This window comes from Lagenorhynchus albirostris, chromosome 8 (genome assembly GCF_949774975.1).
Source record: "Lagenorhynchus albirostris chromosome 8, mLagAlb1.1, whole genome shotgun sequence".
NCBI lineage: Eukaryota > Metazoa > Chordata > Mammalia > Artiodactyla > Delphinidae > Lagenorhynchus > Lagenorhynchus albirostris.
Window position 1 is genome coordinate 2,298,039 of NC_083102.1, and position 11,135 is coordinate 2,309,173.

Consider the following 11,135-nt stretch of genomic DNA (forward strand, 5'->3'; position numbering starts at 1 on the left):
GCACAGGGTATGGGAGCACTTCCACTAACTGGAGTCCCATGAGTGTGTGCGCACGCCAAACCTCATAGGCTACTTTTTGTATTTCTCCTTTACTTGGTCACTTTTTTCCCCACAAATACTAGTTTTTCTTTGACTTTTTTCCTCATAGTATAAAAAGTATGAAATATAAACAAGCTCTTGCATTGCACACTTCAGAGCGTACAATTCAAGCATTACAGAGCTATCGACATACCGATAAATCCCATCAAATCTTGGGTAATTCAATAATATACAAAATACCAGGGCACAGAAAGAACTAAAACCCACTTCTTTTTGTTACACAGAAGATTCAAATATTCAATCTAAAGTAAAACACTTAATCATTTTGGCTCTCCTCTACATTCGCATGTCGATATGCTTATTAAAATATTCCTGTCTAATTATGTTTCGTCTTACTATTTCAAGTTAGGTTTACAACCTCAAAACCAGCCATCCAGACAAAACAGGGAATCGGAAAGATTACTTCTTCCCCACCTCCCTAACCCCAATAACGATGAAGCCAATTCTACGACATGACTCCAAACACTGGATTGTGATGACAAATGCTAGGTCTAATTTCTTGCTAATCCTTTTCGGTGTGGCATACTTGGTAGAACTCAGGTGTGGAAGCCAGCATGGATCCTCCAAACCAAACTGCATATCGCTGCATGTGGTGTGTAATGACGTGTACGTCAATAGGTTTGGCTTCAATCTACCACCACTCAACTCCTCACTTAATTTCAGCCTGGCATCTACAGTTCTTTGCAAATCTCTTTGCAAGCGACGTCCGAAGTCCCTGAACATCGCTGAACCTCCAGAGAGGACAATATTCTTGTAGAGAGGACGTCTGACATCAATAGGATAATTCTGAATTACTTCATCTACAGCTTCTGAGATAGGCTGAGGAAAGTCTGGATTCGCAAACTCTGGATGAAAAGAAATTTCAGGTCCCAAGAACCTCTCATATCCAACATCAATGGAAAATTCTCTCTTGGAGATAGCATTGACTCCAGTATACTGTTTAGTCCACTTTGATCCATCTGTATCATGCTTAAATTCTCTTACTAAATCTGGTCAGACGTAACTATAGCGCTTCTCTACTGCCTTAGCACTTTCCAAGGATTGCTCTGAAGGAATTCCTACTTCTCGATCTCTCAGCAGTTGCTGAATAAAATAGGCTAGATCTCGTCCTGCGATTGGAATGTGCTTAATCTAGCTGCCAACAACATACCCTTCAGCCACAGGGATGACATGAGTGACACCGTCTCCACTGTCTGTCACCGTACCGGTCAACGTCCGTTCTCCTACGTGTCTGGAGGTCCCGGATGCAGCTACCGTGAGAACAGCCTATACAGCAACGTACTAGCCTGGAACACTGAAGGACTCAAACGGTAATTCACAGTATCCTCCCTGTTTTCTGGAGCACTCAGTGGAGGTTCAGTCAAAAGAAGATAACGGCCTTCAGGCTCCGCCCTTAAATATTGCAAGATCACGTGCTCCGTAAACCTTTCCATCGCGTCCCAATCTTCAACGATGCCATGAGGGACTGGCCGCCTTGTTGCATATGTAGGTTGTTCTGCTGCCTCATCACCAGTGGGGAAGTCTAGGTCATCAACACCTTTCATCACCCTCCTCTGAGCTCGATCACCCACTTCTGCTGACTCCTTAATAGCGATACAGGAAGGGATGATAACCGGTGGCTCCCTATTTCCGGCATATCCTAGTTTTGTACACCCCGTGCCACGGTCCACCCCACGGGCCGCCAGCCGTCCGGCCATCTTCCTCCTTGCCTGCGGCTGCCACCGTCTGCTCCGTACCAGCTGGGGCCAGGGATGGGCGGCGAGAGGTAGACGCTACCCGACCAGCCTCGCCGGGCTGCCCTCGCCGTCGGGGGTGGGGGGCGGGGAGCCGGGAAGACAAAGCAGTAGTGAGAGAGCAGCAGCCTCCGCCAGCGGATACCACGTCCTCAAGCCTGGCAGGCAGTCCCCGTGCTGCCCCCCGCGGCCTCCTCCCCCCTCTCTCCCCGCTCCTCACTCCTGTCCCCGCCCTACAACTTCTTCCCCTCCCGCCGCCTTTCCCCGGGAAGCCAAGGTGGCCTTCAATGGCGACGCCCCGGCCAGGCCAGCTATCCCCTGTACTTCTGCAGGGGCCTTGGTTCTTTACTATGAGAATGTACTTCTTTGGTATTTTGTCATCAATAAAACGAATTTTGTGCCCCCCCAAATTACATCGATATTATTTCATATACATTATCTGAAAAAGAAACCCCCACGAGTGGCTGGTATAAGAGGAGCCTGAAAAGCTCACAGACTTGGAGTGGAAATTGGGAAGACCTGTGTGTAGAAAACGTCCGTGGCTTTCCCCCCGCAATCCCATCCCTCAACTGATATCCTAGAAAAATTATCAATGTGCACAAAAGTTGTTGGCAAAAATGTTCTTCCCAGCATTGTCTGGGAATCTACATTTTCCTTTAGAGAAGGATGGACCCACAAAGGTTGGTGTCCTTGCCCCAGGGATCCCACTCCAGCAGGAACCAAAAGAAGAAGAACTAGAACTTCCTGACCCGAAATGGGCACCTGTCAAAACCACAGTGCTGAGGGGAGAAAGCAGGGAGAAGAGATCTGGGCACGAACAGAATGATACCGCTTACATGGAAGTTTTTTAAAAACACGCAAAACACTACTGCCCATTATTTATAAACACGTTTGGACACAGTAAAATGATAAAGGCAGCCATAGGAATGACAAACCCAAATTCAGAATTTGTTCTCCGCTCAGAAAGGGATACCTTGGTACTTCCATTGTATCTGCAAAATTCACCTTCTTTGACTGGGAAGGATGCCCCTTCTATTTTAGTTGTATTGTCATGTCTGAAGTATTCTCTTCTTTTAAAAGTCCTTTCAAGACACAGGACTTATTTCAGTGATCACTTTGCAACATATATAAATGTCGAATCATTACGCTGAAATTAATGTAATGCTGCATGTATGTCAGTTATACTTCAATTTTTTTAAGAAAGGAATACCATTGACGAATTCATCCGGGGAGGGGCCCGGGGCGAGCGTGCGCTGGGATGGAGTCGATACTGATGATGAAAGGTTTGGGTACAGACAGAGGTGATGGTCACACAATATTGTGATGTATTCCATGCTGCTGAGTTGTGCACTGCAAATGGTGAAGGTGATAAATACTGTGTGTGGACATTTTTCCATCATAAACAAAGGAGACGCAGCTGTGCACTTAGGGATGCAAAGTCAGACGCACTCCCCGGTCTTAAGATTCAAAAAACAAAGTCCTAAAGGCCCCACACTCTTCTGGAAGCTGAGACGGAGCATGGAAGCCTCTGCCTGCAGTGACAACCGGTAGACACAGGACCTCGAAGGCGTCCGCCCTGCCCGGCCCTGTGGCGTCCGCTCTCTGAGGACACACATCTGGTCGCATCCAGAAACACACTGCCCATCACCAGCCCTGGGAAGGACTCCAAGCAGTGGTGAGCCCTCCCCATGTGGTCCTGGGTGGAGGTGACACTGGCCGGCTGCACCATCAATGTCACCGGCGGGTGCCTCCCTCCCCACCCGGAAAGAGAAGCCTCTGGAACAGTCAGGCCGCAAAGGAAGAAAGAGGCGGCTGGTGTGTGGGGTGGAGGGGCTCCTCCCTGAGCTGGAACCAGGAGCCAGGCTGGAAATCAGACGGGCGGAGGGATAAATAGGCAGGTCGCGTGGGGAGCTCCCGCACAGTGGCCTGAGAGCTGCCACCTAAGGGCCGCCCCATCAGACCGTCCTCTTGGAGCCCAGACGCCGGCACCTCCCCAGCTGTGCACGCGCTCCAGCTGCCCGCTACGAGCCCTACCTTTACGTAACCGTGGGAGTATTAGTGCACTAACCCTCCAGAGAACTCAGCAAGGTAGGTGTTAACACTTCCCCACTTTACAGAGAAGGAAACCAAGGTCCCCCTCTAGTTTGTGGGGCTCGGGGATGTGAACCCTGACAGCTGCGTTGCAGAGCCCACACCTTTGACCACGGCCAGTGCTGGCTGTCCATAAAAATGTATGGAAATGTATGGAGCAAATTGTGGGCCGAGGCACCATTTCTCCCAAGTTCCCCATTTCTACAAAGATCAGCCTGAGAGAGGGACACACATTAGTTCTCTTCTCCCGTCACTTCCATTCTAACATGTATGTAATTCATGGGCAGTTAGCGTGCAGCCTCCCAGCAAGGCCACAGGAGAAGCCCTTAGATGCTGGAGGAGGGAGGGGGAGGGAGGGTTCAAAGGCAAGGAGGATCGCCCGGCGCCCGGGAACCATCCATGCGCTCGGGAGACGGAGGGTGCTCGTGGGAGGACGATGAAGGGCCTGATGGTCGCAGAGGGTCGGAGGGAACAGGCAGCAGGTGACAGGGATCCCGGGACAATGGAAAGGACCACAGCCCTGCCCCGAAGGAGGCGCTTGGTGGAACTTGCTGAACAAAGGACTGTGTCTGGAAGCTTATATCCAAGATCTGAGCACTCTTGGCATGAGAAGAGCACTAAACTAGCAACCAGAAAACTCAGTCCCTCGTGCCGGTGGGACAGTGACCAGTCGGGTCTCCAGGCCTCTCCGCATCGGGGTGCGGTGGAGCGTGGGGCTCACGAGGGCCCCTCTGACCCTGATGCTCGGCCTTCCTGTGAGTCACTCCAGCCCCAGTGGTTCGTCAGCGGGGCTTCCGGGGAAGCCAGAGAACAATCAGAGGCGAAGGGAGAGACCAGGGCCCGCGGGGTCCGCGCCTGGAGGAGAAGGCCCTGTGACACCCAGCAAAGGGTGACTCAGGCAGTATTTTTCCAGCGTGGCAGCCGGAAACGTCCCCGGCCACACAGCACCTGTATCGAACGGCGTTTGCACGGTGTGGCAGGGTTCAGGTCTTGCCCCTTGTCATGAAAACAAGGAAAATTCCAGGTCAAGTCCAGTCCTGCCTGCAGAGAAGAATCAGGGCTCTCTGGTTCATTTGGTTTGAGTCACCACCGGCATCCTCCAAGAGGTCATGATTCACGGCCACGTTATTTAGGGAAAGAGTCGCAAAGCCATCAGAACGCGCCTTCCTCTGGGCCGCCTCCAGCCCCTGCCTGGCCGTCGCTGGAGCCTTTGTTTCACGGTAATGACACAGCCAAACCTCGGTTATTTGGACAGGACAAAGGGGGGTCACCTATAGCCAGAATACTGCCGCGTTCGATTTGTAGGGCTAAGAGGTAACTCATCACCAGTTCCAGGTGCCTGGGGCTCCTCACAGAGTGGGTTCCAGCTCTGAGCCCCGGCAGGACCGCAAAATGGATTTCTCTGTGTCCCCTGCAAGGCCCGGTCAGACCCTCAGGGCCCCTGAGTCAGGACGGACAGGCTCGGCAGCGAACGCCCCGTCCTTAACCCTGAGCAAACCCACCCACCCTCCTCCGCCCCTACGACAAAGGCTTTATTATTATTGTCTTTCCTTATAACCAGGAGAGTTCAAGCTCGTCCTGATTCTTCCGAAGTCAGACTGCCACCAACTTCCAAAAGAAATGACATTTGAATGAATGTATTTGGGGGAAAACCCAAGAGAAAGAATCCTGAAGGACCGCTTTTGTCTGCTTAAGGGACCGGATGAATAGAAAATCTTCTAACTGTGGCTATCAGACCGAATAAAAGTGAAATAGTCACCGTAAGGGAGCTTCCATTTTATTCTGAGAAGCTTTTTTTTTTTTGAACCCATCATTTGATACCCAAATGGGACAGAACCTGGTTCCATTCATTAAATACTAGGACAACTTGTACTTTTACCACTAAATATTAGCATCTCGAAGCCGACACACTGAGGTGGTGTTGTTTTATATCAAAAGTTCAGTTCCTTCTTAGAAATACAGAAAAAAATGAATAGACTCAACATACAAATATAAAATGTCTATCAAATAAACATCTAAAAATTAAATGTCTTGAGAAAATGTTTGCACCACAGGTAATAAAGGAAGGTGAATACTCACTAAAAAAAAAATCAATGGAAATAACAACTAAGATGATAGAAAATTAGGACAGGAAAGAGAATTGACCAAAAAAAAAAAAAAAGGAAAAAAGAAATACAAGTGGCTCATAAAAGTTAACTTCCTTAGTTTAAAAAGAAATGCCATTAAGACAGAAAGGCAGTGTTTGCCTGACGGACCCAAGGCCTGTGCCCACAGCACTACAGGTGCCCAGGAACAAGGTTCCCGTAAACTTTCTGCAAAATAATTTGATGGCGTTCGCCAAAGACCTTTGAAAACATTTATGTACTTTGGTCCAACACTTCCACTTCTAGAAATCTATCCCAAGGGGTCAACTAAAAAAATGCTAATAAAAACATAATATTCTGTTGACAAAGATGGGTATCAAAAACTTGTTTGTAAATAGAGAAAAATTTAAACCAGACAAGCAAATCCAAGACATAGAATATTATCCAGCCATTACAAAATCCTGTTGCCAAGACTCCTTAATGACCTACATGGGAAAAGAATCTAAAAAAGAGTGGGTATATGTATAGCTGATGCACTTTGCTGAACACCTAAAACTAACACAACATGGTAACTCAACTATACTCCAATAAAAATTTTTAAAAAAAGAATCTCTAAGAGTATAGGGAATTCAGTGGATAACACCTGAAGTAAAAAAAAGGAAGAATACTGTGTTTTAATAGGCTATACGTGTAGCCACTTTAAAATATATCTGAGCGGAAAACCAGAAAGAAACACGGGTGATCAGAGTGGTTGTTACTGTGTCTTTGATTTTTTTCCTTTGTCTCATTTAAAAAATTTTATTACGTTTTCAAAATATTCTATAATCCACACACAGTATTTTTACAATAATTAACATTCTTTTTGAAAGCTCTGCTATGAGGCATTAACCCTCAGTCTCCTAGGCGCTGGTGTTGGGTAGCATCCCGAGAGGAGTGGGTGGTCCTCCAGACTTGGCATCAGGGACACCCCAGAGACACAGGAAGACCCCCAGTCCAGCTCTGCCCTCCATGCCCGGCGGCACCTGCCCACCCCGGCCCTCTCACCCTCTGGAAGCACGGGAGGCACGAATCCATTTGCACCTCTCCCTCTACCGGGCTCTGTGAGGGTGCAGGCGTGACCTGTGGCTGCGCATCCAGCCCCTCGTGTGGTCCCTGGAATGTAGCAAACACTCAGTGGGCAGGTGCTGAATGGACGCGCCGCACGTCGCAGACACGAGATGATTTCCCGTTGACTGAACGTGAGCGAGACCGTGAGGACGAGAAGGGAGCTGGCAGGGGACCGTGGCTCACAGGGCTCGCTGCCACACGCCCAGCGACTGGACAGCACTTCCAGCAGCAACCTCGTGGGTAGGGGGGACACCTCCCTCTTTACCCCACACGCCGGCTTCCGGGGCGGTGGCCTGCCCCTCATCCCACCACAGGATCTGCTTCATTCCAGCGAGGAAGTGAGAATCAGAGTAAACTCCCAAAGTGTCTGGGTCCCCACCTCCCTGGGGCGATGAAACCTCTGGCGTCCCCTCCTGCCCGGCCCTCAGGCTGCTCCACAGGCTGGTTTAGAAACATGCTCTTAGGGCAGGAGCGAGGTCCTGGGACCACGGCAGCTGGGAGCTCCAGCGCCCAGACCCAGACACCCACTACTGCCTTACACGACAAGCTCTTCACAGAGGGCCCATTCCCCCCACCATGAAAAGAAATTTAGACACACAGTCTGATGATAATATTTTGAATCGAGTCTATTCTAGTAAAACCAAGACCATGATTATTAAATTCGTATCCCCCATAAAATTTAGAAAGCAAGAAATAAAAACGCAAGTTCATTTCCTTGGTTGTTAGATCGAGGAAAGGTACAAGCAACAGGCAGGTGTTTTTCTGTAAATAGTTAAATTCACAAAAATCTTGTCACCCTCCGCAGAAATAAGGTAAGACTAGATTATTTGCACCTTGTTGCCATCCCAGAAGGTGCACTTTTCTCAGCAGCGTCGAGTACGACCCTGTACACTGCAGCCTGGTGTTTTGGTGGCTAAGGGCAGCCAAGTGAAGGTATTTGTTTAAGAGGAAGTAACTCAGATCATGTCTTAAATCAGAGTATGTAGCTCCACTGATTTTTTTCACTGTCATAAAATGGACTTGCATTGTTGTCACATAATAAACAAGGGCTCGGGGGCCTGACACTAAGCTCGCTTTTACATCACCATCTAATTCCTTATCCCGGGTGATAGTCAAACAATGCCCGGTCCCCAACCCCGCTGGATCCCACACACCCTTTGTTTAAACACCATGCGGGTCCAAAGCCAAAAGTCAGGAAATGCCAAGTCGGGCGGATTCTGGGTAAGTCCGAGCCTCTAAACGGAGAATCAGAGAAACACAGTGCAGAGTGGAAGCGACACCCACTCTACCTGCGAGTTCCCTGAACTTCCTGGTTTGAGCGAGTTCCCAAAACTAGCACTGGCATGTACTGCTAAGCGCTGAGCAAAGCCGGCTCGGGAAAGATGAGGGAGCGTCCATATTCTCTCCCTTTGATAATGCCTGAAGACTGCTTAGGATTCTTAGGAAAATCGTTTTGCAGATGCTCTGAGGAACGTGATCTGATTACTTCCGTGCTTGAAGGACAATTTCCGGGTGACTTTAGGTAAATAAAAGCAGGTAATGCTGCTCTGGTAAAGGAAGAATAACACCAACGAGCAGGTGTGACCCTACTCATCCCACTTGAACTAGCTGCTTCTATGAGAAGGCAAGAAAAAAAAAACAACAGACACGCTCCTGCCCTCCGGAATTTGCCAGTAACTAGAACCCAGAATGTTTTTAGCAAAAAGCTAGTCCTATGATACCTGCATAGTCACGAAACACCTACTGTGTGCCCGGAATTGTGTCAGGTGCTGGATGCCACAGTGAACTCCCGCGGCCCCCACCCTCCCAGGGCCCACCCACAGGAAGGAGAAAGAGAGGGCTGTAGGCACAGCTCAGCCTCATGGGCACAGCCTGCAGGGAGCGGGGGAGGGCCCCATCTTACGCTTCCGCAAGGTCGTGAAAGTACAACCAATTTCATAACAAAACAGCGATATTACTGCCGTCCAAAACGTCAGCTCTGTGGCGGAAGGGACGTTCGTTTCCTACCACTGCACCTCAGAATTTAGGGGGGCATCTGGCACCCAGCGGGTTCTTAGCAAGTATATGTTGAGTACATAAATACGGTGTCTTGCAAATTACCAGGCTACCTAGGGAATATTTTGAACTATGGGTTTATGCTTATAAAAGGAAAATACCTCAAACATTTCTGGGCTCAAAATAAAAGGGAGGTGGGGAGACAGCCCAAACGGGTCACTGTATCCTGAGTGTATCATAACCATTCCGGCATTTCAGTTAGGATGAAGACGCTACACGTATACTAATTCTAGCATCACAGTGGAAGATTTCTGCGACCCTTTTTCCATTTTTCCTTACGGAAGAACCCATGCTAGTAACAGATTTAACCATCTAGGTATATTAATTCTGTGTTAACCCATAAAAGAAATTGCTCCGGGTGCCCCGCCCATCACCATTTAATACATCAACAGGTCCATTTCAGTGGCCTGAGGTAATGGCCTTTATGAACACTGGCAGGGTCGTGACCACTTAACCAGTGTCATTAAGCGACACCTGGCTCTTCTTATGAAGGAGATTGGTGAACATTTATTTTTTCCAAAGCAACTGACAAAGAAAATATAATATGCATCTTACAGAATATTTGTATCAAAAAAAACACCTCTTCCTGTCGTTTTTCGTGGCTGCGTTATATTTGTCTTCTGGAAAGAGAAGGAAATATTCCTTTACATGGATTTGAGACTACTTAGTGATTCAGTCCCCAGAACCAGGTGCTACCATCGAATGACAGAACTCCTCTAGAAATCGGAGCTGGGGCTGATCTTAGCCAAGCTTCTCCTTTGTGGGTGAGAAAAGCAAGACCCCAATAATGGAAGGGGCGTGCCCCGTCTACCCAAAGCCCAGAGACGAGCCCAGCTGGATGGCTGTCTCCATCAGAACCTTGCAAGGCAACTCCACCTGGAACGTGAAGCGGGATCGGACCCAAGCTCTGCCAGGTCAAAGGAGCCCAGTCGAGGACTTTTCCTGAAGCTGGCGTTTCCAGATCAAGAGCTATGCACGTTTTTAAATAATTTTAAACAAATTCAAATTTACACATATTTTAAATCAAAATCTTAAACCCCGTTGGGCTTTGCTTCAGGCAGGGGGGCTGAGAAAGCCCACTGGCTTTACCGCCCTTCCTGACACAATCGGCTGAGAGGTGGGTCTCGCCCATCCCAGGTTGCGTGACGTCAGCACGCTCGTGAGCCTGTCTTCCTGTGACTCGGGGGCTGTAGGATGACCCTGAGCACGAATGGTGTGTGGGACAGGCCTCCGCGGAGGTTCCTGAGTGAGCCTCTGGGCCTGTTCCCAGCCGTGCGCCCGTGGGTTTGTCAAGGGAGGCTTCTGCTGACACTGAGACCTTACTCCTCCTGCGAGATCAGCTGGCCCAGTAATTACTACTTTTCAAGGTGCTTAGACTTTACTACTGTCAGCTCATTATGCTGCCAACAACCCCATGGGACAGGTTCTATTGTCACCACATTAGTGGATGTTACCGGGTAGAGCCAGGCCGCAGAGCCAGGCCCCAAAGCCTGCCGGGGATCAAAGGACCTCAACATCCCATCACCTTGCTCACCCGGGGCCCGTGTCCCGTGACGGGAGAGCGGGAATGGCCTCTCCCCAGGACGCTGTCCTCAGAGCCCAGGGGATGCACTGAGCGTCCTGTCGGACGTGTCATCCACAAAGTAAAGCTACCTGTTCTTGAAGGTTCTTACAAAGGTACAACCACTTTGGAGGGATATATGTATTGCCTCCCATAAAGTAAGTCTTTTTATTTATCCTAAGTCCCCTTCCTCTCAAATGTCTTCTCTTTTGAGAACTCCAAGATTTGGGTAAACACACTCACATCCTCACCTCCTCCATTCTTCAGGTATCAGAGGTTTTAGCCTTGCTCACCTGCTGTCTCCGACCAAGCCCTCCTCCACTGCAGCCCTTCCCGGAGTGACGGGGCCAGGCTGAGGCCTTCTGCGTGACGAGCCATGCCGGTCCTTCGTGCTTTGTGTTCCAG

General features: G+C 49.2%; 1 pseudogene; it reads right to left on the bottom strand.

Moving 5' to 3' along the window:
* Positions 1-544: 544 nt before the first annotated feature.
* LOC132524047 (actin-related protein 3-like) lies at positions 545-1,547 on the bottom strand (annotated as a pseudogene).
* Positions 1,548-11,135: the final 9,588 nt, after the last annotated feature.